The sequence below is a fragment of the Chaetodon trifascialis genome, chromosome 12 (genome assembly GCF_039877785.1).
Source record: "Chaetodon trifascialis isolate fChaTrf1 chromosome 12, fChaTrf1.hap1, whole genome shotgun sequence".
NCBI classification, from domain to species: domain Eukaryota; kingdom Metazoa; phylum Chordata; class Actinopteri; order Chaetodontiformes; family Chaetodontidae; genus Chaetodon; species Chaetodon trifascialis.
In genome coordinates this window covers 23,822,204-23,849,373 of record NC_092067.1, presented here as the reverse complement: position 1 = coordinate 23,849,373, position 27,170 = coordinate 23,822,204, and positions in this window count along the sequence as shown.

The following is a 27,170-nucleotide window of genomic DNA, read 5'->3' as shown; positions in this document are numbered from 1 at the left end:
TTAACTCTGAAAAGAGCAGCTTTCATGTTGGTAAACACATACTCAGCATGCAATGATGGCACACACTCAGAACGGGTTATTATAGACCGAAATCAGGTCACCAATGTTTAGGATCGGTTTCTGGGAGGGCTTCTCTATCACAAGCTGAATTACAGTCCATGTTTTGAAAAATGTCTCGTTCCACTGATGAGAAGAGTTTTGCAGTTGGCTTCGCTAATTGCTGTAACAACCAGTATGTTATAGTTAAAAACATGCTGGAGTATAAAAAGACTTGGCAATCCCATGTAAATCCCAACGTTGCTGTTTTCTGACCCTTGTAGTTTCATGTGAAGCATTGTCTCACAGCCACTTGGAATCTTGCAAAGAAAAGTGATGGATACTTCATTTCTCAAAGCTTGCTGTCAGTCTGGCTTCAAGCTTTTACAGGCTTGGAAGCGATGGAAACAAAGCATGCGTTTCACATTATGTACTGTCCTACAGCTGACAAACATTTTCAGGGATTTTTGCAAAAAATGGCCCTTACAACTTTACATGTGATAAATTCACACCTGGGCACATGTGATTCTTAGAGAGGCGGTTTTTGAATAAACATAACAACTTTTACTTAATATTGTGATCTGTCTGCACAAAAAGCCTCATTCTACTCTGACATTAACCTGACTTTTGCTTTTCTTTGCAGTGCCCTCTGGCCTGAATGGCTTTAACTGTAAGGGCAGAAACCTTTGATGGGTTTCAGCTCTCAAAGGACATCAGTTTTGTGTTTAAGTGGGACTTTCTGTCTAGGATCAGCCATCTATTGCTTATGCTATACTGCACAATATATATCTTCCCTCGTTCTCTCCCCTTGCTGTCCCTTCTCTCTATAATCACAGAGTGATGTTTTGACTGGCCAGATCCCTAGAATTTCTCTCTAGGTTAGTGCACAGTCAATTATAAGGGCTTTGGCTGATCTTTTAAAAGAACCTCCAGATTAAGTTACCTCCACCCAACAGGCAGCTCCATTGATCCTGTTGTACTCCTTGTGGATGTTCATGTAGACTTCGCTTCCCATGCCCTTCCTCCCCGTGATGCCATGCTCTCTTTTCAGTGGCATATTTAGGCTGGTAATTAAGCCAAGATCAAAGCACTTCTTTTTAATGGTGTGCGAAGGTAAGGAGTCAACTGCTATTGCAAGGGAGTCTTAAAAGCAGGAGCTGTCAGCCAAGGTGTAACAGAGAAAAAAAAAATCAAAAGGTGAGTTACGTTCCTGAAGGCAAGATAGTCAGTTTAGGAAAGGAGGTACGAGCACTCTCGCTTTATTCTATGCTGGAAACATGTAATCATTTGAAAGAGGATAAGGTTGAAGTAAGGACATTACTGGAGCCACACCTTATCAAAACATAGTACCTAATTGAGACACTGGTGCCTAAACAAACTTTCCCCAGATGAAAAGAAAATGGCCTGTAAAAACAATTCCTCAATGTAATTGACTTTTGGACAGTACGTCTTTAAAGAAGTACTTTGTATTTGCATGTCAGCCTGGTGAACACCCATGGATGTACAGTACAAAAACATTACTCTATATTTCCAACAATGTTAGCTATGCAGCGTACATTTTCCCCTGAACTTCAGACAGATCTGCAATGAGAAAATGATGTGCTTACGTTCACCACAACTGATGTTACTGATTGTAATGTCTAACTCAGATACCATCAACATTGTGATTATATGGTTACACACATTTTCCACATTATTGCCAGGAGTCTCTATATGCGGAACTGCATCTAGAGGATCTGAAGAAAAGAAGTGTGGGAGCTGCACTCCTGGAAAGCGACCAGTTTTACCTTGAGTTCATTATCAGCGTCACACCTAACCCAAACACAGCGTTTATAAGAAGGACAGGGGAAAAAGACCCACACAGCAGAGCATGAGTACTCTAAATATTATTGAGAAACTGATTGCCACAGGCAAGGAATAGATAAGCAACAAAACCGCGATGTATCAGAATGGAAATCGGCACAGAGCCTCTTCAGCATTGCGTGGATGGTAATTTATGGCTTTCTACTTGGTGAAATTTGAACTTGGCATTGTTGCTGTTGTCACAGTCTGCCTCTGAGAACCCACAGAGCATCCAGCATGCAAGTGTACAAACAATCACTGCTTAATACTTTGGGTAAAATAAATGAGGACTGGGTTTTTCCACAGCCAGGAGATAAGAGAGCAAGAAGAAAAGGGGTTGAACAAAACATCCATGAGGACCAAGTCTTCTGAATAACATTCGTTAGTGATGTCTCCATCTCTGCCATCATCAGGTCAGCATTTGAATTCGAGCACCGCTGGTGTACCTCCCTGTTTATTTTTCTTTATTTCAGTGGGGGCTGCAGCCTCACAGAGCATGTAGACTCTTTAGGTTCTTTCAGGCAGTGAGCAGTTGCTGCCTGACAACATAGATTTGGCGTACTCCAGTCATACCAGCCTGTACATTAAAGACTGTTGCTGCTGTCCACTTAGTATAGCATGGCCCAGTAGAGCAGGTTGTAGCTTAAAATAGCATGAACAATTGGCATAACAGCACGATTGCTTGAGCAATCTTTGTTATTTAGTATGAAGAATGTTGTTTATTGTCCCTGACTGGATAAGCAAACGTGAACGCAGCTTCTCTTCACCCATCTGTTCTCAACTGTTGAAGTGTCACGCAGCAAGCACAGTCAAAGTCAAGCCATCATAAATTCTGAATGCAGTGGCAAATTGCATTGTATGTGTTCATGAGAGGCAGCTGCCCTCCCTCACCTTGCTTCTGCCCTGCCACTGACCTCAGCAGCAGGGGTGCCATCCTGTTTGCACTGAAAACAATGAAGGCAACTGCTCGCTGTTTGAAGGCACCTTTAGTCTCGTTCAATGAAAGCAATGCATTATTTGCAGGTTGAGCTGTGGTAGGCTTGATGGGCAATCAAATCAGGTCCTCTCATGACCTTTAAGAGCAGATCACCCTCACATTGTTTCCTAATAGGCTGGATGTCAACCAAGTTTGGCTTCTCCTGAGTAAAACTGTTCTTGCCTGAGTGCCAATGTGCATCCATATGCTGTCAAGGGTAATGATGTCCCTTTTTCGTCCCACATGTCTTCTGGAAACTGGAAAACCTCTTAAATCTGCCCTTAATCCTCTCTGTGTGTACAACACCTTGTGTTATTTGGCTTTAAATCAAGACCTTCCACTTGTATAGCTTTGTCAGTGGCGCTGAATGTGGTTTGTGCATGTTTTTCTAAATGCCACCTCATTGAGCAAAATGTCACTCCGTTATCCAGACAGAAGAACTTTAGCCTCTTACTGTGCTGACCATGGAAAACCGCCATTTCTAGTTGAATCACTTCTTATAAACGTCCCCTTCAGTTTAATCACTGCAGCTGGCTGAAGTCGCTGGCTGTGCCAGTTTTCCTTCCTGTAGTTATGAAGACAGCCTGTCCTCTCTTATTATGAGACGTGTTAGGTCCAGAATGTCCCAGAACAACAAGCAAACCTCAGTTCTTCAAAGTATGGGATGTAAAAAATAAACAATGAAAAAAGGGGGGAAACATTTTTTGTCCTGAGCTCAGTATGATGAGTCATAGACAGTACGCTAATGGGAAAGGGACACAAAGCGAAGTAATGCAATCATGCATCAAATGTGACTGGACTGCTATAAGACACTTAGCATACATTGTCATACTAGCACTGAACCATCAAAATCTGTAGCAGAATATCAGTCTCTCACTGTGTGTGTCTCATATCAAAAGCTCAATATTTTACTTTGCAGTGTGGCCAGTAAAATTTCCTCTCCTGTGCTTTTGATCATCTATACTTTATCTGCTCTGATCATTTTGCCAGCGATGGACGATAAAATGCAATAAAACTAGAATACAGGCCTTGAAACACACACACAAAAAGAGAGTTATGCTGTTTAGGATTTATGAGCTTTTGCTGAGAGTTTGATATATGTATTTTCATGTTAGAGCTTCTTGACAAGAAGATGGATGTTAGAGGTCCACTTTGAAATTATCTGATACCCAAAAAATCTACCTAATGAACCTAAAATATTTATATTAATCTAAAACCTGATAGAGGCCTCAATGTTCAGCCTGGGTCTACTCTGTTATTAATCTTTACAGTCTTACCGCCAGTCATGGGATATTCCAATATTCCCTCTCAGCCTCAACACAGATCTGAAGATCAAAAAGAGAAATTTCCTGATATTTAATTTGCCTGCAGCTTTGAAGTCTTAGTGCTTCAGCCCCTATGAGTAATCCATATATGGCCAATTGAAGACTGCCAAGGCCGTAAAGCTATCATAACAAAGCACAGAGTTATCTCTGACGGGCTCTGTGAGGCGAGACCAGGAGAGGCCAGCTTCTCCACATCCGAAAGAGGGGAAGAGACTGAGGAATGACGCATATGATGGGTAAGAGCTCACAATTGGTAACCAGTGTTGTGGCGCCCAAACGGCGGGCCACAGCGGGAGGTATATGTCTGTTTTCTTAAGCCAGCTCGGCTCAGACAATGGTGCTGCCTCACTGTTTGTCACATCATGGCAACACCCGCAACTTCTGCTCAGAAGGCTGCAGGCTGCCAGGGGAAGCTGCCAGGCTCGGTCATCGACTTCAGAAGAGAAAAGACAAAGTGAGGTCGTGTGGTGGAGTGGTGGTTGCTGATCTGGTTTGGCAATATGAGCAAGCGATCGTCAGACTGACACTTTTTGCATTTAAAGCCAAGGCGCAGAGTCAAATCTGAAGTCTCAATGTTACACAGAGGCAAAGGTTGAAGGCATTGGAAAGGTTACACCCTTACTCACTTAACTAATTATATTACAGTAACTTATTTATTTAGTCATTAGTCTTCAGTTTTCACTATGATCTTGACGAGTATACAGTTGTGAAAAATGATAGCCAACGTCTGTCCTAAGTTTGCTAGTTAAGACTTTTGTGCTACCTCCAAAAATGTGTCCTGTATACAGATCCAAGCAAAGGTTAGCGAACAGAGGAGGCAGATGGTGCAGCTGCTTCCAATTTTTCTATGAATGAAGTCTGGGAAAACACAACTGATCAATAGGCTGTAATAGGAAAGACACACCCATACTGCAGACAGTTCATATACTCTGTCAACATCTGCCAAGGGTGTGGTGGCCAGTCTTTACATCCCCCTCTCCCTCTACTCACTTGTTCTCTGTCATTTGCAAAGACGTTGATATTTTATTTAAGACATGAAAGATGTCAAATGGCATTACACAAGTCCACAGTAATCATCGCCCCTTTACTTGAAGCCTATACCTTAAGGGTTTAAAGAGCTGGAATTTTGCACAGCAGTGCCCATAACAGTCCTGCCAACCCACGTCGCAAGAAACCTTTTGGACTTAAATATTTCGATAGCTTTCGAAACTTGTTAAGTAAACTCTGGGCTGAGTGACAACGGGAACTCATAAGGTCCCTACATCTATATATTTTCATTTTTCAAACGGCAAATGTCTTATTTCCAAATCAAAATTGTGTCCATTCACTCTCCCTTCTCAAACTGCTACAACACAAAGAGGCTTAACTACTGTAAAGCACTCAGGTCATGGGACGGCTGCAGTAATGGCAAAAAAAGCTCCTGCTGCTAAGAAGCTGTTAGAAGGTTGTTAAAAACACATTTGTTGTACTTCACAGCCAAAAAACAAATTCTCCGTACATGACTTATCTAATTCCCCATCGGTTCTTGACTTGTTTTTTGGAAAGTTAACATCTGCGAACACACTGGATTTATGAATGGAGGAAATAGTTTTGAACAATTTGCAATCAGATCTTGGCTTGCAGTGATCATCATGGTTATACTTCATTTAGAGTGTGAATCGAATAGCACAGTGACACTTCATGCAGTTGATAATGACGGTTGTAAAAATGTAGTTTGAGCAATGCTGCTATGGCATTTGGTAATTAATGATGGATTATTCCATAATGACTTGCTTCATACACGTTTAGAGGAGGTAGAAGCCGTGTGGAAGCAATATTCTTGAATCAAAGTGTACATCAAAGAACTCCCTATAATTTAAAAGGGTGATCCAGCTGACAGTAAACAACAGCAAAGGAAATAAGCTACTCCCAACAAACCAAGGACTCTCGATGGACTGCTACAACTTGCAAGGCGAAGTTCATGTGACCAATGGACTAAAGGTGCCACTAGGCTAGTGTCTTGGTAGCCTTGCTAGCTTGTCAACCAATTTTGACTAGACACTTGGAAAATTAGGAAAACCTTCAACAATAAAGAGAAAAACACAATAAAACTAGTAATCGACACTCTGACAGTATATCCACTATAAACATTCATGCAAACAGTAAGATCCTTTTCAATGTCTTACAATGATTTATCACAGAATTTTCCTCAAAATCTGGGAACTGTCTCCCACTTAAAGACTTCAAGCAGCACTGTTCAGAATGTGTGAGGAAATATCAGGTGAGCTGAGCTCAATGCCACTGCAGCTATTAGACAGCAAGGATCTATTTTACCCTTTCCTTTCCAAATAAAAACTCATGAAACAGTATTATCAAACCCACAGTCGTGGTCTGAGAGATAGCACTGTAACAGTTCGCACAGCCAACAGTGGTCAGCCAGCAGTAAACATGCTAACAGATTAGCTCGCTCTTGGCAGTCATAGTGATCCACTGAGATTCTCCCACACACCAGCTGCTACTAGCCAAGTGGGACATTGCACAGGACTAAAGACCCAGATGTTTTTCTCAGGAGTCTGCAGACCAAACCTGAGCTAATTCACAAGTTACTGTGTGACTTACATTTGCTGGATCACAAGTAGGAAGATGCCCATGCTGCTGTTTTAGCCTGGTGTGACCTTTCAAGGCTAATTTCTGTGGGTCATGCACTAAGCGTCATGACTCTGAGCCATAATTTGTGTTTGAGTGTGATTACATGGTTTGCTTTTGTGCTGTTCTCCCTCCCTGCCCGAAGGTGGGGCTGTCCCCCTCCTCTCTGTGTTTTTCTCTGCTCTGGGAGTTGCAGGTTAAGGCTGGTGATTGGTCAGGAGACCAGTGGCGCCGACTTTAAAATGCCACCTGCCAATGCTAGCTTCGCTCTTTCTTTTCCTGGTTCATGCCCTGATGTGCTGACCCAGACCACGCTGGCTGCGTCGTGACGGCCAATGTAGTGGCATTAGATTGAACTCTGTTGTACGTGTTGTAAATACCCTAACACAGCAGTTCTGGTAGCAGCAGGGTAAAGAAACCTTTTTCATTGGTCCTCTTTTAACCCCCTGTTTATGTGAGGGAGGCAGCTAAGCTACCTAAGTTGGTTGATTATGTTGTTTATTGTTTTTGGCCATACTTATCCAATGTCTATTCCACCTGTGATGAATTCATTATCTCTGGACTGCACCTGTCGTGGCACTGGGCAATGCTCAGGTTCCCCTGTAGGCCGGGGCAGAACATAACATTAACCCTTTGACATTTTACATCTACAGTATCATAAATACATCTGAAAAAAATCCTCACAAAGTTGTTTAAAAGCTTACACATGAGCACAACTTTCCCACAGAGACGAGCGTGGGGTGTGTTCTGTTCTCTTTAAATCCGACAGCTGTATTTGGAGACCGAAGGGAGCATTTCGCATGGCACGGAAACTATTAATTGGACACGAGAAGAAGCAAAAACATCAGACCAGGAATAGCTGTCAGTGTGACCTTTGCATAATTTAGCTTTTACATTTATAGTACGTCTTGGTTTTCTACGTTATACTGCAGAGGGTTTCCTTCTGTACTTCCCACATATTCATAACTATTTCCAAGCCCTACATTTTCTCATTTCAAACTTGTACCATCCTGACAGAAATAAACTTATCGTAATCAAGATTTTAATGTGGCTCAAATGTCTAAGGCGCTCTTTGTGACAAAATCACAGTATTTTAGCATCTTTTAGATTGTTTTGCTTTTACTGTATGGCCCACAACTTCAGTCTTTTAGTTCAGTTTCACCTTTGTCATTCACTGTGTTTCTAACCTCAGCAGGCAGCTATTTCAGAAAAAAGCTCTGATGAACTCTCTGTATGCTAGCTGCCCAGCACCGAGCAGCAGACTTCATTAGCGACTAGCAAGTAAAGCGATGATTGAAGAGACAGACATCTTGTCAAGAGTTGATAGAGTCCCAAAATATGGCTACAAGGTGAATGTTGGGAGTGTTTTGTTCTCCATCAACTCCTAAAGAAGATGGGCTTGTAGCTGCTAGAAGTTAGACCAGCTAAACGCTAACTATCTGCTGTGTGGTGCTTGACAGTTAGCTTACATCTAGCCTACCTGCTGCTAACTGGTGCTAAAATGCTGTGCAGAGTTTCTCTCTTTGGGTGCTTTTTGTTTGGACATTGTTTATATAAAATATCCATTGGTGCCACTAACCTCTGCTGTTGTAGTCTAATTTATGGATGCAGTCCGTGGCGGAAGAGATTTTATATGATTCTTGTCCACAACATGCAATCTGCAATTAAAGAACAATGTGTGATCCTGGTAATGGAATTTACTGGGTAAGAAAGCCACAGGGGGCCCACCCACAAGCTTCACTATTTGTTCTGGGGGTGCAGAGAGATATGAAGCAATGACACTGGAAGAATTGTGGAGGCCACCTATGGGCTGACAGTGGGAGACCACTCAGGCCTTTTAAGGTCTGCCCAAGATGCTTTGGCTCTGCTTGCACACATGGTCATGCACACATGCCCATGTGCAAGGGATGCAGACAAAGACACGGACATACACACAATCACTACACACAGTGCACGTCACCAAAGTGATGCTGTGCCTACAACATGAGGCCACATGTTTAACTGTAGCTGAGCTAAGCCCATCCCCTCCCTACCCCAGTGTTTGACAGGCCTACGCTGTCCCACAAGAATTTAAGCAAAACAATATCAATGATGATGATGATGATGATGATGATGATGATGATACTGGTGATGATTAACAGGAGGTAGGGTGGAGGGTAGGAGGGGGGAAGTTGGTCATTTTAATCCATTCCTTCCAAATGGAGTCTTGGCTGTGTGTGTGTTAGGGGTGTGTGTGTGTGGGGGGGGGGGGGGGGGGGGGGGGGGTGATTGTCACCTTTTCCTTTTGACTGGAGTCCATCTTCCTTCCCACAGCTGGACGCACGCAGGCCTTCCCATCAGCCAGCAGCTGGGCTTGTCAGCCAATCAGGCACCTGCATGATTACCAACAGCTGGAAAAGTAAGAAGCGCTGGGCGGAGGGGGTCGGAGGAGGGGCTGCTGAGGCTTGGGGTGGTGGTGAGGGAATGGGGCCAAAGGCAGTTGTAGAAGGAAGGAAGAGAAGGAAGAAGGCAGCTTGGACTGTAGCTTCGCAATGAAATAACAGAGCAAGAAAAAAAGGACAAATGAGGAAAACAGTGACATCAAGGCCAAGTAAAGTAGGGAATTATAGTGTTTTTTGCAATGTTTTCTTTATTCTGTCAGTCATTCTCTGTGTCCTCTCTCCGCTTTTTGAAAAGCTTTTGATTGGCCTCTTAGTGGACACAGTCTCCCTTCATGTTGTACTTTACAAAAATCACATTGTATCATGGCAGATGTCCTTTATTGCCTTGTTGTGGGACAATTATGTGAGGTCACACATCTGAAGGGTGAGGACCCCTCAATATGAAACACATGCCTTGGCCTTTTGGGTGTAATAAGTATTTGCTGGAGTTAATAAATTGGTGACAATGACTTGGGCTCTGTTCATGGACGCTCAGACATTTTGTCCGACTTTAAAACTTTTCCTAACTGTATGTGAGTCATGTACGCCTTTCATGAGTGTCAGTCGCACAAGGGGTGAACTTTATTTGAAAGGGAGTAATGGCGCTCCCCATTCACTGCCTGGGTGAACTGGAAATATAAAACGCCTGAACTCCGAGTAGCCCGAGGAAGCTAATTGCTTCTGCCATCCTCAAACGTTTCTCCTCCCGGTTCCCTCTTGTTTGAGATCGATCTGAGGCTCAGTGTTTTCCCCGTGACCTCTCACAAATTGTGCTTCCTTGCTGCGCACAATAAACATTGCATGCTTGCTATGCTTTCAAGTTCTTAACCATAACATAGTGAGTGTTTTTAATGACACTTCTTTCAGTTGTCAGACGAAGGGCAGCGCTCTCACCTCTCAGCGGCTTTCTGAGCCGCCTTGGTTTGATTGCTCTTCCTCTGCTCAGCTCTGAAATCCACTGCGGTTATGAGAACATTCATCACTCTTGCCTCAGTGGCTTTAAAGTTTTCCAAGGGGAGAGGGAACATGTAAGTGAAATAACATTACAGGGATTTTTTTAAAGTCATTTAGAGAATTCCCACCTTTTTTCCTGCAGCCCACAATGAGGATTCAGTGTAACACAAAGCTACTATCTGTGGCTGTTCATTAAATATCAGTTTTTACTAGACATCTACCAGAAGTGGACGGGGCTGCTTGACTTTCTGAACAGATGGAAATAAACAGTTATTAACTGGGGCTCACAGAGGAGGTTGTGTGTATAATGGGACGAGGCTCAGATGAAAGTGAAGTTGGTCTAAAGTGTCAAAGGCAAAAATGTGAAAAGCTCTGTTCTCCATTGTGCATTCACTTTTAAAAACAGCCCGTAGTAGTTGGGCAAAGGACAGCTTAATATATATTTTCTCCTTTAAAAGGAGACTATTTTTAGCCTATTTGTATACATTTTGTCAAATCTGCATCATGAGAGGTGATGCTACTTTGGCGACTATCAGTTCCTGCTCGCAATGTCCATAAAACACTTACTGGATTACTCTGATCCTGAAGAAAAAGTCAGAGTCTGACGGTCGTGACGATCGGATCAGGATTTAGAGGACATTAGAGATCCTGCTGCTGATGTAAAGAATGAGTTCTGATGTACAGCATCATACCTGTGCGTTTTGATTTGGCTCACAGTGTCAGTGATCTGACGTTTGTGGCAAACTGTCGGCTGATGAGAATACTGCAAGAACGCTGTCAGGTCTGAGTGATTAAATAAGCTGGAGCATCTCTGGGTTACATGCACACACATACTGCAGGTGTCTGGAACAATGTGAACACAGACGATAAAGCGGCGACGCTTCCTGCCATCATTTCAGTAAAGTCAAGGTACTTGAAGGAGGACAAACCTTTAAAGCCAAAGTGTTGTTCTGGAACATGCAGCATAGGGGTGAGATGAAAGCCCGAGAGGGCCAGAAGACACAGTGGCAGGACAGCGGCCTGTTTTCCTGTATCAATCCAATCTGGATGTAAACACAGCTGCTGTTAAGGAACTCATGCATGGCCCATAGACCAGCTGGCTGCGTGAAATGAACTCTGACCCAGCAATGAGCCCACTTCTAGTGAGAAATCCATCAGCCTGGGAGAGTGAAGTCCTATAGTTGGGTGTAGCATGTCATTCCAAGGGGACAGGCTTTGTCTATGAGGCAATCACTTATGTCTGCTGTGCTTCTTTCTCAGCCCACACAAAGACTAACATGCATTCTGGTGCCTGCGTATATGCTCCGTCTCTCCCTCCTTCGCACATTCAAGCCATGGAGTGAAATATTCATATTCTTTCAGTCCCCTCAGCATGCCACCTAAATCAGACCATCTGGCCTTGGAGCATATAGCATGCTGCTGAGTGAACAAAGCAAGGCCATTACTGTGGGAGAGGAAAGGAGAGATGGCAGAAAAGATAGGAATGAGGGGGGAAAGTAGGGCTATGCAATTTTAAAGACAGTCCTTACACCGCTTGGTGTTTTTATCATGGAGTCTGGCATGGGTGAATGCCTCGAATCAGGTAACTTTGCAGCAACATTTGGGGATGACATCATCCTTTAGTGAAAAGAATGACTCACAGACTAAGAACTCAACACCGTGCCCCCCAGTAGGAGCATGGCATAACATGTGCACTTCTCCACTTCTTCCAGGCCGCGTGCAACATGCAAGTAAAGGAGATAAAGCAGAGAATGACTCGGGAAAATGGAGCAGGAAACAACAATAAAGATGAGGTCGATAAGGATGAAGGAAGGGTGGAAAATGTTTCGGAAAGGTGTAATAATAAAAAGCATAAGAGATAAAATGCCAGGAGAACAGATGAAAGGATGGTCAGTATTTTTTCCCACGACGCTTCAACTTATAAAACCTGAGAAAAGACAACTGTGTGGAGTTCAAGAAACATGAGGGCAGCTCGCAGCGAGATCCGGAATATCAAAACACAGCGAGGACGGCGTGACATCCAAAACAAATCCAACACACAATCCTGCTGCAGCATGTGAGGAGGAAAGGAGAGAAGGAGGGCAGGGGTGAGCCAATAGACGGCTACTACCAATAAGAGCCTCAGAGGCCTCATAAATGTTTTTGTTTTTGGATTATTGTGTCCTTTTGGCTACTGTTCTGTTTGTTCTGTTGTTTCTTAATGTTTGTGAAGAATGATGCTGAGCAAACACCACGTCTAATCTAAAAACACAGATGTTTGACAGGAAATTAAATAATGTGGCCGCTCCGTGCCTACCTTCCCAGAAATCTGGGTTTGTCTTGTGTTGAATTCACGGGAACAAAACTGTGCTGGCGGACAGCACGTGATCGATGTGAATAAATAAATAGGTAATTAGTTTAACTCGGCCAGGGACGGAAAATCCCCGATCCCCACAAGGCAGGAGCAGGCAGTCTAACCGGAGTCTGACTTTGCCTTCGATTGATTCTGAAAAATAATAATACACACAATTTCTATGGTCACTGACGGAAAAGCAAAGGGTTTTGCAAGTGATGGAAGAAAGCAATGCCTCCACTCCCACGTAAGTGCATCTCAGATGCGTGCAAGCATGCTGCTGCAGGGTGAGAAGCCCGGGTGGAAGCACTGCCCTCAGGGTAGATTTGCTGCTGCTTTCAGATGATGGTTGGTTTTGGGAGGGACGAGAAACTGTCCAAGAGTCAGCTCACCAGACTGATACTTTTATTCGCTATCACCCACAACCCTCAAAGTTTCCATTCCAAGACAAGTGCAGCATTTAATCATCCAAGGGAGACTTTAGAGGCAAGTGCACGGGTGATGGGCCGGTGCTGAAGGCAAACAAACCAAGAGAAGAACTTGGACTGGACTGTGCTGGAACATCCGAATGTTTCACTCTCACCACATCAAAGAACAAGTTTTGCTTTCAGAGGTTCTGAGATCTTAAATCCTGCGAATGACAACCAACCAGCAATCTTTCAAAAACAAAAGACATCTTTGAACAAATGATAATATTTCCCTGGTTAGTCAAAGTAGTCAGTCTTGCTTCTCAACAGTCAGTTGAGAAGCAAAATATTTCTGTTAACATCGGAGCTGAAAAACTGGAGACAAACCTGAATGTAAAACAATCCGAAATCTGCACAAAGTCATCAATTCAGAGGTTGGCCCCAAATCTTTTGTGCTCCCAAAGACAATCTGAAGGATGGCCATGTTTTTATTTACCCAGCATTCACCTGTCTCATGTTTACAGGCCTGCAGAGAGAGAGTAATACAGAGGAACCATTCAAGTTCAAACATGCTGGAGGCTGCAACGCTGAAACTGACAGGAGCTCAGCATTTGTGTGATTTACACAGTTTGAGTTTTGCTGTGCTCAAGAGACTCATCACGAGAAGATAGGATCACTTTACCAAGAAAGGCCAGAGTGGGTGACAAGGAGGGCACGGCCCACAGTAAAATTGACGAGGGAGAAATTCATACCAGGCCACATAGTTTGACCCAGGCGTGACCTCTCAATTCCTCAGGCCTCCCACCAGATGAACGCTAATTCAGAGCTAAGATTACTCATGGTTCAGAAAGACACCAGTCCCAACACACACATGTGTGTGTGGTGAAACACAATATGAATAGATCATTTCATTTCAGCAGCTGACAGAAAATAAGGGCAATGAGGGCTTGAATGACTAAGCCTCTCTGGAGCTGAGATTAGGCCTCCATCTCTCCATCCTTGTCATGGCTGTAAATTACTCTGCTCCCACATTAAGGGGTTCTGTGTAATTGCTCACCGGGAGAGGTGGGAATAAATGTACAGTTGGCTTAAAGTAAAGGAAGGCAGAATGCGGTCGTGAGAGCAGGCAGCATGTGGTTTGTGGTAAGTCGTAGGAGAGAGGTTATCTGTTTGTGCCAGCTCCACATTTCTTAATGTAAAGTTTGGGTTTTGGGTTACCAGACAAGGTGAGAAGGGGTTTTGTAATTCAATGCCCGTGGACATGCTGCACTTATATGAAGTAATACACACCACTCACTTTTAATCCTTCTCAGTTAAGAATGTAATAAATGGGCTCAGCTTGCACCACTTTAGTCAATCAAGTTTATTGCCTTTAAGGTTCATGATGAGGCTAATGAAAAAGGAATAATGTGGTTTGCAGTAAACGGCTCAGAAACCAAACTGGTAAATTGTTTGCAGAATGTGAAAAATATTAGTCAAAGAAAACAAAATATAAGAAAACATTTAAAAAGAGCTCCAGATGAACTGCAGGAAGAACCGTTGGCTCTCACCTGCCCCCCATTCAGGGGCCAGGAAACGGGCAGGAAACATCACTGCAGACCCATCACCCCCGGACGCAATCTGCTCAACCTCCTCCGATCTGCTACAGAGCACAACACAAGCAGACGCAAGGACAGCTTCAACGGTTTACATCAGTCATGCAGTTTCCATAAGCCCGTAACACCGAAGCATCCACTGAGCTCCAAATTATACATGCACAATTTAACACACACTGTTTCTCACACGTACGTACCATCCATCATTGTCCAGTATAAATACTGCATGCTGTATATACTGTATATAAACATGAAGTGTGCATAAACACCCACTGTTTAACCCAGAGTCAAATTCCTTGTATGTGCACACACGCTTTGCCAATAAACTCAATTCTGATTCTGATTCACTTCATGTATATAAAGTCATCTATTAAAATACCAGTTCCACATTTGTATTGTTTACATTCACTTGACTTGTTTATAGACATTTTGCTGGGTTTGGTTTTTGTTGCTTTTTACATATGTTTAGATATACAGAACAGTAGCCTTTATGTACATAAGAGTGGAGTTTGCCTGTACTTGTTCAGCTTTGTCGTCCTTGGTTTTAGCATGTTTAGCTTCTTTCTTCACTGTGTGTTTTACATACTTGGCTAATAAAGCTGATTCTGATTCATTTGCACATGATTTTGAGAGGTAGAGCAGAGACTGAGCATTGATTTGAATCTGGTTCAACTGACCCCCATTAATTGTTGATTAGCTTTCAGTAAGTTAGCTTATTATGCTAGCAGTATGCTAACAATCGGTTAATGTTAGTGTAAAGACTGGAAGCAGGGAGAAACAGCGAGCCTGGCTCTGTTCATAGTTGGGCAAATTACACAACATTAAGCACGTTAGCAAGCAAGTTTTAGAGATGCATTTAAGGTGGAAGGCCATTGGAAGACGCATTTTATTAAACTTTGGACCGAACCAGGCTAGCTGTTAGCCCCTGCTTTCAGTCTTCAAGTTAAACTAAGCTAAGCATCTGCTGGCCCCAGCTCCATACTTAAACCACAGATATTAGATTAGTATTGATCTTCTCATCTAAAAAATTGCAGAAAAGAGAAACTGTATTTGCCTAAATGTCAAAATATCCCTTTACCTTGAAGGTCACGGTGTGAACTGCAGAGGGTCATGTCTTTCATCTGTCTCTCTCAGTTCTATATGTTCAATGCTGATGCCAGTACACATCCAAAAATGTTTTATTATGCAGGTAAATGTATTTTGTTTTGTTCCGAGAGCGTGTTGAACATTTGTCCCTACTTGTTGTTGGCAGAGCTGGGTTGCCAGGTTTGTCTGTGTCAACCAGCTTTAATACCCAGGTTGTGGTTACTCACTGTGCATTTACAGTAATTTATACCTCTAATTGCTCACAATGACTGTATACCATTTGGTATTGTCTGCTCATCTAAATAGCCTTGAAGTCTACTGAGAACTTCAAATCAAGTAAATATAACATAACGTAATAAATAATCAAAACAAAAGATGTTTCTGGCTTACAGAAAGCACACCTGGGTCCCTACTATGTGTCCAAAGCAAACACAGCACAGCTCTGACAACTGGCATCGACCAGCAGTGAACTTCCACAAGGTTCAGGACTTCAAAACTGTTCAGGACTGGCATTTTTAAAATGTTCCAGTTAAAGTGGGTCTGGATGAAATACTGTATATAACAGTGCTAATGCCCAAAACCACAATCCATTTCCCAAGTGAAAGCTTGCACTGGAGTATGGGTTATGCAGTGAAAGTGCTTAATTTCTGATTTATTCATTTTGGGAACATTTTGTACACAGTGCTGCAGGAAGAATAAAGCATAATAACGAGGATTTTGCTTGCTGGATAGAAAACATGCTTACTGTGTCTTGCAGCTGAAAAAACAGTTTAAATTTAGTCTGGTTGAATGATAGTGGTGCCAAGCTATGGCTGGATGGTAAAACATGGCACTGTTCTTGCTCTCTTCTGCCATTCTTCTATTATGATGAGTGGCACCAAAAACCTTAACTGACAGCCAGTGGTTGATATAGCAATAAAATTCTGAATTTTTAAATGCGTCCTCCGAGGCACTGCGGGTTAGCACGTGGATTAAAATGGGTCAGAAAGAGTGTGGACAGCTTTTTAGAGGAGGAAAAACAGACACAGCAGAACTTCCTGAATGAGAGAGGTGTCCAGGAGAGAGAATGACCCACGTGTGACACATGATGCGATTATGATGGAATTAAGATGAAGCTGGTTATTGTGCTGTCCATAAAAATGGCAATATAAGGACTAAAATAATAATAATAAAACACAGAATTATGATGCAAAGATCTGCTGTGTTGTTAATGCATAAACAGTACAAGAGATTTTTGTTCATATGAAAAACATGCAGAGATGGGTGTTTTTTTTAGCCCTGAGTAGTGTCTGCAGGTTCCTTTCAGGCTCCATCCAGTGACAGCTCCCTCTAGTGGCAACGTAGGGAAGATTGTATGCAGCCTGAGAGGCGAAACTGAGGGCAAAAAAACGAATAAACAATACTTGCCACTTGCTGTGCTTGCACGGTAATAAATGAAGGCAACTGTAGCAACATCTTGAGTGAAAGGAGGACTGATGCTCATTGTTACTGTCGTTTATGAGGCGCCCCCCAAAAATGTGCCTAACTCAATCAATGAGCTGTATTCTTTCATCCAGGCTGTGGGTCTGTTTCCTCTTTGCCACCACATTTTTACTTTGACTGTCAGTCCCACTGCCTGTGATGTGTGATCTATGTAAAACTGTATGATGGTGGTATCCTGCCTCTGTCTCTCTGAACCCTATGGTGTGTTTGATATTACCAGCTCTTGGATGGTGGCAGCCATGAGGGCATTATGACAAGACTGAAAATGGGGAGAAACAACTAACCAGTCTCTGTCCAAAAGCAACAAAATTCAGATATCAGCACATTTACAGCTCATGATATCACATGTTTCATCAGTTCCTCAGGACAACTCAGTCGAGCTGTTTTTGTTTTCTGGGTTAAAGGTCAAGCTGAGTTCTGAGTATTTTCTGCAGCTTTGTTGGAGCCATAAAGTGAGCATGAGAGATGCATGTTCCAGGATGATTAAAACAAGATTCGAAAATAGAAAATATATTAGCTTGAAGGTCATGTGATGTAAATCCTTCCCAGCATTTGGAATATTTTATTCTCAAGACAATGCAGCAGTGCAGCCACATGCAGATTTACAGCAGATGACAGTCCAGTTATCTCAGCCATATATTTAAAAATGAGAACAAAAGCAAAACATCTCACACTGCTCTGTAACTGCTAGCATAAATCATAGAGAGGGTGGCCAAAACTATGAAAATAAGGCTGTAAAAATTAATTTATTGAGCACTCGCTCCTCTAAACAAATTGTCAAGTTTTTACATCATTTTTGGTTCTACACTTCTTACAAAAGAACAGTCAGTCTTGGACCAAAGAAAAAAAAAAGATGCAGTGATGCCAGAGCAGTAGTCAAAGTGCTGCAATGTTCCCAATTTAAAACGTTTAATTGTGTGCTTTGGATGTCGAAAGAAAGAAACCTTCACTTTGTGTTGCCCTCACGGTGAGAAGACCTTGAGAACCTTTCTGCAGACTTGACACAGGGGCTGTGTGATGTCTACTGTTGTGGATAAAACATTTGCTGCTTGGTGGTTTTCCCTCCAAAATACACTTGACTCATCTCCAGGAGATGGTGGGATGCTTTTCCCTCCGGACCTTTGATGGAAATTGATCTTGGCACATGTTTGAAAGGCTTGCTATGGAGGTACGTCATTTACACACATGCTCACTTTCTGTCTGTGAGAACATGCTCTCCACTGTCCATGTGAACACTGTAATAGGCCTGGGAACAAATGAGGTGTCTGCCTGAGCTGCGGTTGCTCCTAAACAACCGTATCAAAGCAAACTGAAACCCGCTGGCATTGAACAATGTGCCAGAAAACTATTTATTTTAACCTTTGTTTACTGGAGAAAGTTCGTCCTGTTCTTCCTCAAACTCATTAATATGAACACTCACACAAAGGCCAACAACTGCCAGCAGATGGCCACAAAATTAGGCAGTTGAGGGTTAATTGCCACAATAACATTATCTTTTGAGGGAGGGGAGATCAGTGCACCCAGCTGAGACGATGAGACACATGTTCATTTCATTTCCTGAGTGTTAGATGAAAAGATATCGCTCTCATATCGGCTACAAACTTATCCCTATAGCTTGATTTTTCTCTCATTATGAGCTGCTCTTCACTCAATTTAAAGGAACCGGAAAATATGTTTATTTGCTATGTTGCTTTTTGCCAGCAGGTGATTAACTTAGCTTAGCATGAAGACTAAAGATCACCAATTAACACATTACATCTTGTTTTTGAGGTTTTGTGTTGCATTGTTCTCCATAAATAAAAAATTACTGCTACATGTAACTAGTTACTCCCCAACACTGTTAACATCCAATCAATATGCAGAACCACCCAAACAGGTGTAAGTTATTGCGTTGTTTGGGGAGTAAATGAAAAAAAGGTGCATCAGGTGGAGAAAATCTGACTCCTGAAAATCTCTTCATGGTTCTCTTGGAGGAGTAGAGCATGACTCATTCTCTTTTCCCACCCAAGTTTTCCAGGCTGATTTAGACCGATACTGGTTTTTGGGAAAGAATTTGATCTCAGTGGGAGTTCCTCTGTTTTGCCAAGGGCTTAATGGTTTCACCGTTTTAGATTAGGCCTATTTATGGTGTCAGCTTTGACAAATTACACTCAGGATTTTTCCAATGTCAAATATCACCCCACTTCTAACCGCATTGTCCAGAATCCCTGACAGGGTACACCCCTGACTTTGTTCCCCGCCCTGTCACTGTATCACGCTGAATAATTTGGCACCGGCTCAAAGACATGCGTGGATTAAGTGTAGGGGGAGAGGTAATATATACTGTCGTTGGTTCTTAGGATTACCTCCTCAGCTCGGAGGGGAAGTAGCAGCTTCACAGAATCCAGCCAGAAAGTTCAAAGTTGAAGCACACACAGTTCTCCTCTTTCCTGCAGGACTGTGGTCTCCTCCAGCTGGGCTGCTGTGTTTGAGGGCCGGGTGCGCTGCAAGTGCATCCAACAGTGTTACAGACAAAAGAGCACTCCCTTCAACCTTCTCTGGGGGGACTGGCGGATGACTTGGCTAGGTGTGTAACCCATCACACGCCCTGCTGACAGGCCGGTCGGTTCCAGCTCCACCGCTGCTCATCAGACAGATGCTCTATGTGTGAGGAGACCTCGCTGCTTCTGCTTATCAACACAGCACAACTTCATGATTCATATCCAGGACGAGTCTCAAGCACAGAGCGAGGAGGGTGTTCTGCTTACACTCGCCGTGGTTGGTTTCTGATGGGAAAAGATAAGATTTTGATGGCTTTGAGCACTAAAAGCTCATTAATGTTTCAGAAACTATACATCAATTTGGCCTCCTTGATTCATTTAAGTGTCACACACACAGGGAAACAGCATTTATTTGCCAGCCAGTACTTACTTAAGGCTTTGCTCCAGGCTGATATCTATGAGGTTGCTGCCCTAAATATGTTTAGAACGAAGTGGGTAAATCACTGAGGCAGCAGTGCGATGGAGAGCACAGTGGCTTGAGAAACAAATGTGCATAAACTGACAGGTATTAGTTTGCACTGCTGTGTAGTAATGTGTGTTTTGATAACCGCCACTGGGGGTGCTCATGTACATACAGTGGCTTTAAACCAGGTCTTATATTTCCCAGAGGAACACAGCATCCAGCAGCACCATAACTGCAACTCATGATTATTTTCATTGCTGATTAATCTACCAATTACTTCCTGAGTTCCCTGATTAATCATTTGGTCTAGAAAATGTCAGCATAAAGTGAAAAATGCATAAGTATCAAAGGAATTTAAAACAACAGCAGCTGAGAGTTTGGGTAAAATTCTCACCTTGTTACTGTGATGTAAAGATGTTCTTCAGGCTGCGACAAACACACTTTTCATAAAGCCTCTGAGATCTGAGTAGAACTTGGGTTGGGTAATACTTCTGTGTTTTCACCCCAATGAACAACCCCCTTCACATATAAATACTCATGCGATGCCTTGTTAACATAAACATGAAATACAGAACATTTTAAGTACTTTAAGTTGCTTCTATTGGCTCTCACTGTTGGCTGTCAGAGCAAAATCAGCATCGGAAATATTTCAGTGCTCTTTTTTTCTTATGTAATTAAATATCAGCTGTGGTTACTTTTGTTTTAAGTGCATAACTGAGTTAAACCCATAACAAGGGTATTATTGTTTCAACGTTCCTTCTGCATTCTGTGTAACCATTGTTAATTTTTTATGTATTGTAATGCATGCAATATTGTTTTTGCTCATTTGTCAGGCAATCAAATGCTTCTCCAACAAAAGCGCTCTTCCCCTCTTCTTTGTTTACGAGCAGATGTAAGTGAGCACACATTCGCCCCGAAGTTTTGCTTCGCGAAAGGCCAGAAAGTTTATTTAGTGTGTGTGTTGGGGTGACTGGGAAGGTATACCTCTTTATTCACTTAATTTCCATTGTGCAAGTGAGGCCTGCTGGGTCACTGATTTCACTGGTCTGCAGATGATGAGGGAGCTGACTCAGCACGGCAGCAGTGAGGGAAAACTCCCACAGATGAAAGGAGAGATAACTATTTCACTGTGTTGAATGTGCTCCATTTTGTTGGTCTGATAAATTCCCCTCCACCAAGTATGCCTTTCCTAGAAAGTGCCAAACCACTACAGCCACAGAAGATATTCCAATCAAAACTACACCACAGCTTCCCCCACTAACTGCAGGCTGACACAGTAACACGGCCAGCATCAGATATGTATGCTTTACCAAACTTAATTTACAAAAATCACGTTTCACTTTTTGGTGCATCTTACTGTAAAAATAATGACTTTTCCAGAGCAGAAGAATCTGTCAGTAATCTTTTCTGTGCATCGCCTCGATGCATGAAGAAGATGAGAACGGGGCACAGCGAAGAGGTCGGAGCAGAGTATCATTATCCTGCTGAGTCGTTGTAAATGCTGCTGCAGCCTTCATACAGTTTGTTATTACAACAGAACAAGAGGTCTAAATAGTCCATTGTACTCCACATGACTGAGAAAATGGCTTATTGTTGGAGTGATGACAGGCACATTTAAGGATGAGAGGATTTCATAAACCTGTTGGCCAGAAAAGATTCTGCAAAACCCCAAATTTTCTTTATGAAAAATGTCAACATCTTTAAATTTCTCAACTGACAACTGCAGCATTGATGGTAAAGGTTGTGGGGATGGTAAAATGGTTTTGATAGAGTAAGGGTCAGCCAAGTATGTCAACAGTATAGAGATGACAGGAAATGATGGGGGAGACAGACTCAACAATGGGTGCTGTGGTTCTGGAGAGATTACTGGAATAGTTAATAAAAAGGCAAACATTAAAGGCGTCGTGTAAAGTTGCACATTGACAAAAGTTATGCTCAGTGTTAATCATCACACGTCTTGTATGTCATCAAGGTCTCGTAAATGTGCTGAAAGCGTTTCCTTCCTAATAAAATATTCTTTCTTCTTAATATTTTCGTTTTCATTCATGCAGTCTTCTTCTTCCCTGCCTTTGTTGTCACATCGCTGCGTCTCTGCTTCCTGTGGACGAGTGGAACAATGTAAAACCATCGGCAGGAATGTGAAGTGAATTCCTCATTCACGGGCATCTTACAAACAAAACGAGGAACCACTCCTAAAAAAAAAAAAAAAAAACTGCTCTGAGATCTGCTGGAAGTCCACAGGGTGCGTTTAGTGGCAGCTCTGTGACATGACGCACCGCATCAAAGTCTCATGCTACATGCTCATCCACCCTCTGACCTTCACGCCCTTACTTCCTTCCTGATACATAAAAGAAACTCTATTTCCTGCATTGGCACTGAGCCTTGGCACTGAATGTGAATAGCAAGGTGTGGAATTGTGATAATTCTACATGCTATAATACTGATGTGACAGTACGTCTGGTTATCTTTTACTGATTTCAACGAGCAGAAAATGGGACAAAACCTGTAAATTCAGTTTGGCCTTCTGTTGCACATTAGTCTGGCTAGTCTTCTCTTCTCACTGTTATTACATACTTCCTGAAAGTTCTCAAAGATGCACCAACACTTTATTACAACTATCACAGTAAAGTTGGACTTTATCTGCAGGGTGATATCAGCATATTTGAATTTCAAAGGAAATGTCATCTGAAGATGCAGAACCAGACTTCCAGCACAGAAAAACAACAATGGCCACAATGATGATGACAAACTTGTGTTATGCGACACAAACAGCTGCCAAATGGGACCAGTTATGAAGCCAGACGACTTTATAGACACGGTCAGGCGAAAAAAAGAAATAAAAAAGGGCACCGGCTGCATGCGATGGGGCACCACTGTGCACAAAGTCGTGATGGATGGTGAAACAGCTCCAAACCCTGGTTAAGATTCAAAGTGATTTATTATGTTACTCAGTTTGAAAGTATAACTACTCGCTTGTGTAATAAAAACACACAGGGGACTATTAACTGATTTTAGAGGCATGTAGAGCCTGTATGGCATCATGCCTTCTCCACTAGAGGAGCACTCTACACATGCCTTTGAGTGTTTCTGTAAGTATGTGTTTCACCTGTTTATATGTATTTAGAGCATGAAAGACGGAGACAATCCTCCACGTAGAGGAGGGGTGGCTGTGGCTCAGGAGCAGGTCTTTCCATAACCAGAAGGTTGGTGGTTCGATCTCTGGCTCTTCCTGCATGCCGAAGCGTCCTCAGGCAAGATACTGAACCCCAAACTGCTGTGAGTGAGTGTGTGAATGGGTGAATGTGGCATGTGTTGTGAAGCTCTTTGAGTGGTTGATAGTTTGCAGTAGTGCTGCATACAGTACATGCAGTTGATTTACTATCTATATAGCACTGCATCACTGGAGGAGCAACAATGAGAGTACACTGTTAGTGTGCACATGCAGTTCGGCTGGAGACAGTATTTAAAGGATGAAGGCAGTGATAATGCATCAAATATAGGATTAAATATGGGATCATCCAGCTGATTTGTGTATCATTTGTGCAGATTGTCTGGCCAAAACTCTGACCACAGGAAGTTGAAATCTATAAACAATTATATTTTCTTTATAATCAAAAAGAAATGATGTTAAAAAGCATTTAACAATTATTTTTGCACAACTACAAAAACAGAAAAAAAAAACCCAAATCCAGCTCAACCCATGAATTTTCTGTTACAGCCGTTCCCTCAATGTTTCCACAGTTATGAAACTGAAAACAAGACAGGACTTTGTAACACTCAGCACCACCCCACTGTACACGCTCTGTTATCATGGCATGTTCAAATACTCCAAATGGAAACCTTGCCTTATTAATTACCAGGAATGCACTCGCTGAGTACCCCTCCAAAACCTGAGTGCTGAAAAGTATGCCATCAAGAAGCCACAAGGCATGCGAGCTGTTTGTTCTCCCTGTCCAACCAGTGTGCCTCTGCTCCAGTTTCAGGGGAAGAGCCAAACTATCTGTGCTCAAAAGGAAGGGGATGTGTAAAAACAGGGGGGAAAGGGTGGAGGGAAAAGTGCCTTTTCGGGGAAACAGTCTTTGAACCTCAGAGCACTGGTACAGTTTTAGAATCACGCTGCCATAGTTCATGGCATAAGTAGAATTTGGGCATGAATATAAAGGTGTGCCCACATGCACGCATTACTGTATGAGGGCCGTTACCAATGGCATGGCAGTGGAAATACTTCTGGTTCCTCTCATCCGTTCATCAAAGAAAGGGAAAGAAAAAACAGGAGGCGCTGGAGGAGATCTGTCCGCACTGATGTCAGTAATCTACACCGATTAATGGAGCTACTCGTTAATAAAGAGGCATACCAGACTTTCAGGGCTGTGAATGAAGGCTGTTAATATTTGTTTATCTGGATGACATATTTATAACGCAGGATGGCGGTTACAGTATGCGCCACAAGACTTAAGATCAGGCTTGTGCAAGACGAAATATAACAAACGTGACCTGGAGGTTCACCTTCTTTACTCCTTTTGATTTCATCCTTTAACTGCCCCTCCACCTCAGACTTTTTGGAGATAAGTCTTAACTCTAAGCTGTTTGAGTGACAGTCGGAGTGAAATCCATTTCCCGTAATACACCCATGCTGCAACTGCAACAGGAGCATATGCAACAGACCATTCTCATCAGATTACAGGGCGAAATATTTGCTCCCTTTCTGAATCTAGTTCATAAACTTGCAGAGACATGAAGCAAAAGCAGTTTCTTTTTTACATCAAATTCACAAACCCACTCCACAAACATGCATTTGGTGCATACGTTGCTAGCTTCCTTACAGATAATGTTTGTCAGTTTGGGGATTTTCTCACGAATTTCAGAAATTCACCTTCATGGCTGACAGCAGTCTGGGTAGAGGGCATATTTCTTATCGTCTGTCCAAAGGGAAACAAAAGCTAACCCACTGATGAGCTCTGTCACTGCTCTTTTCTTTGACTGTGAGAAACAAACAAGAAGCAGATGCCTAAAACACAACACTGAAACCTACAAATCATGTTAGTCGGTGCAGAAGATTCAGGCTCATTTTCTGCTGGCATGACTTTGGTCAGAACACAGCGGGGATGGGACAGGTCTCAGTGGATGCTCAGCTGAGTCAGGGTTTGGGGCCACACAGGGTTCTTATGTGGGTCTGGGCCAAGGCCCAGGTGTTGGCTATTATTCCCCATCTGGACAACATAATCCAGGTCCCCTGGGCCCAGCAGGGGTCGGGGCAGACCAAACCAGAACACGCAGTGCCCAAATTAGCTTTACGATGTAGCATTCTGCTCCCTTGAAACCACTCATGCATCAAAGAATTCCTCCCATCTCCATTTAAATTTCTTCACTCTCGGTCCCATGAGCTGTTGTGATGTCAAGCTGTGGAGTCATTTCAGTTATTTGCAAGAGGGACTTTTACATACGTCATCCCTGAAGTCATCTCATTTACATCTCCTTTGGCAAATGTTTCTAAAATCTGCACAAAAGAAAAAAAGTAAGCGGCTTCTCAAGATTTATAACTATTATACAATATGTCTTCTTTCTGTCCAACGGGAGCATGAGCACACTTTCAACTGTTGAGTTATGAAGCTTAGGAGCAGTTAATCTTTACAACCTGGTCACTCCTGAAAAGAAAAAAAATCATCGACCGTGCAATGCACACGACTGAGTCACACCTCCAGAGTGCAAATGTGACATTTCATGGAAACTTGTCTTCCATATAGAAGCACACAAACTCAAGAAAAACTACATTAACAAACTCTGACGACAACGCTCCTTTTTGTTCCTGGGGGTTTTTACAAGCTATGTACGCACTTTCACACCCCCGCTGTGCAAATAGATGCCATTCTGTTAACACACTGACACACACCTTTTCTTGGTGATTACCTTTGGGTTATTACAGCAGTCTAGACAGAGAGAAGACGGGGACTCTTGGGAATGCTCATTGTAGCACAGACTCAGGTGTCAACAGCAGATTAGCCAGAAGCTTGCAGGGTAATCAGGAGCTATGCCTTTGAATTGCCTAATTACCCAGTGTCATCTGAGCACACAAACACAACAGTGATAACACAGTGTTAGTGCTATCCAAAAGTGTTGTTTTGTTGTTATAAGGAATTTGGACCCTAAACTGGAATTAATGAGGTGTTTTGTGAAGCACGTACACTGATGCTCAGCCCTGAAATGTAATTACAGCTGTTGTAGAGGTGGTGATAATACTGTTTACATTAATCTCAGGGCTGCAGCTCTTCAAACCAAAATAATATCTTCCTATTCTGCTATAGCGCACATTTTTTTCAAGGCTCAGGTATTTTGGGATACTGGGAAACTTTTACTATAATCACAAACTTGCAAATGAATTCAACTTTTACTCTCCGAGCTGAAGCGAGCTGCTGTAAGACGATCCAAACGTTTTCCTGTTTCAAAGACGTGCATTTTTCTAATTAAATGTGTCACTGCGCTGACTTTTAATTACAGAGACTAGAGACGTATCTGTCATGCAACATAATGACACTGTCATAGCTCATAAAAACTCTTTGACCGATGCTTATGAAAAGAAAAAAGTTGCTTGTTTAAAAGGCATTTCTCATTAAAAGCGAGGCCCTGCCACGCAGTGCTGTCTGGAAGCACTGTTGTTTTTCTTCTCGAAATTATACACAAAAAAGAGTTTTTTTTATGAATGCAACACCTTGTTAAATTCCTCCAGAATCAGAGTCCTTTGAAAATAGATGCTGTATTACTCAGCGTCTCATTTATCAGAGCAGAACAGTTTGAACTACAAGCTCAATTAGGATGTGGCCATGTGTTTAACTGACAAGCTCTGAGCCAGAAAACTGACTAATTGAAGCAGTGGAGCCTAAATTTGTAGGTTCTGACCTAGTAAACCCTGAAGAAAGATGCACAGTGGAGCGCATGCACAGCCACGGCCAACCCACAACAAGCAAAGTAATACTGTCACCTATATTACATGTTGGGCTTGTGGTCTTGACTGGTGGGCAGTGTATAAGAAGACAAAAACTATGCGCTTTGCCAAAGTCATGGCGGCTTGCGAAGCAGTGAAGACTTCAGTGGGTTGTGTAACATTTAAGGATAAGTAGTGGAAGGAAACGCACACGCTGCCAAAACAGTC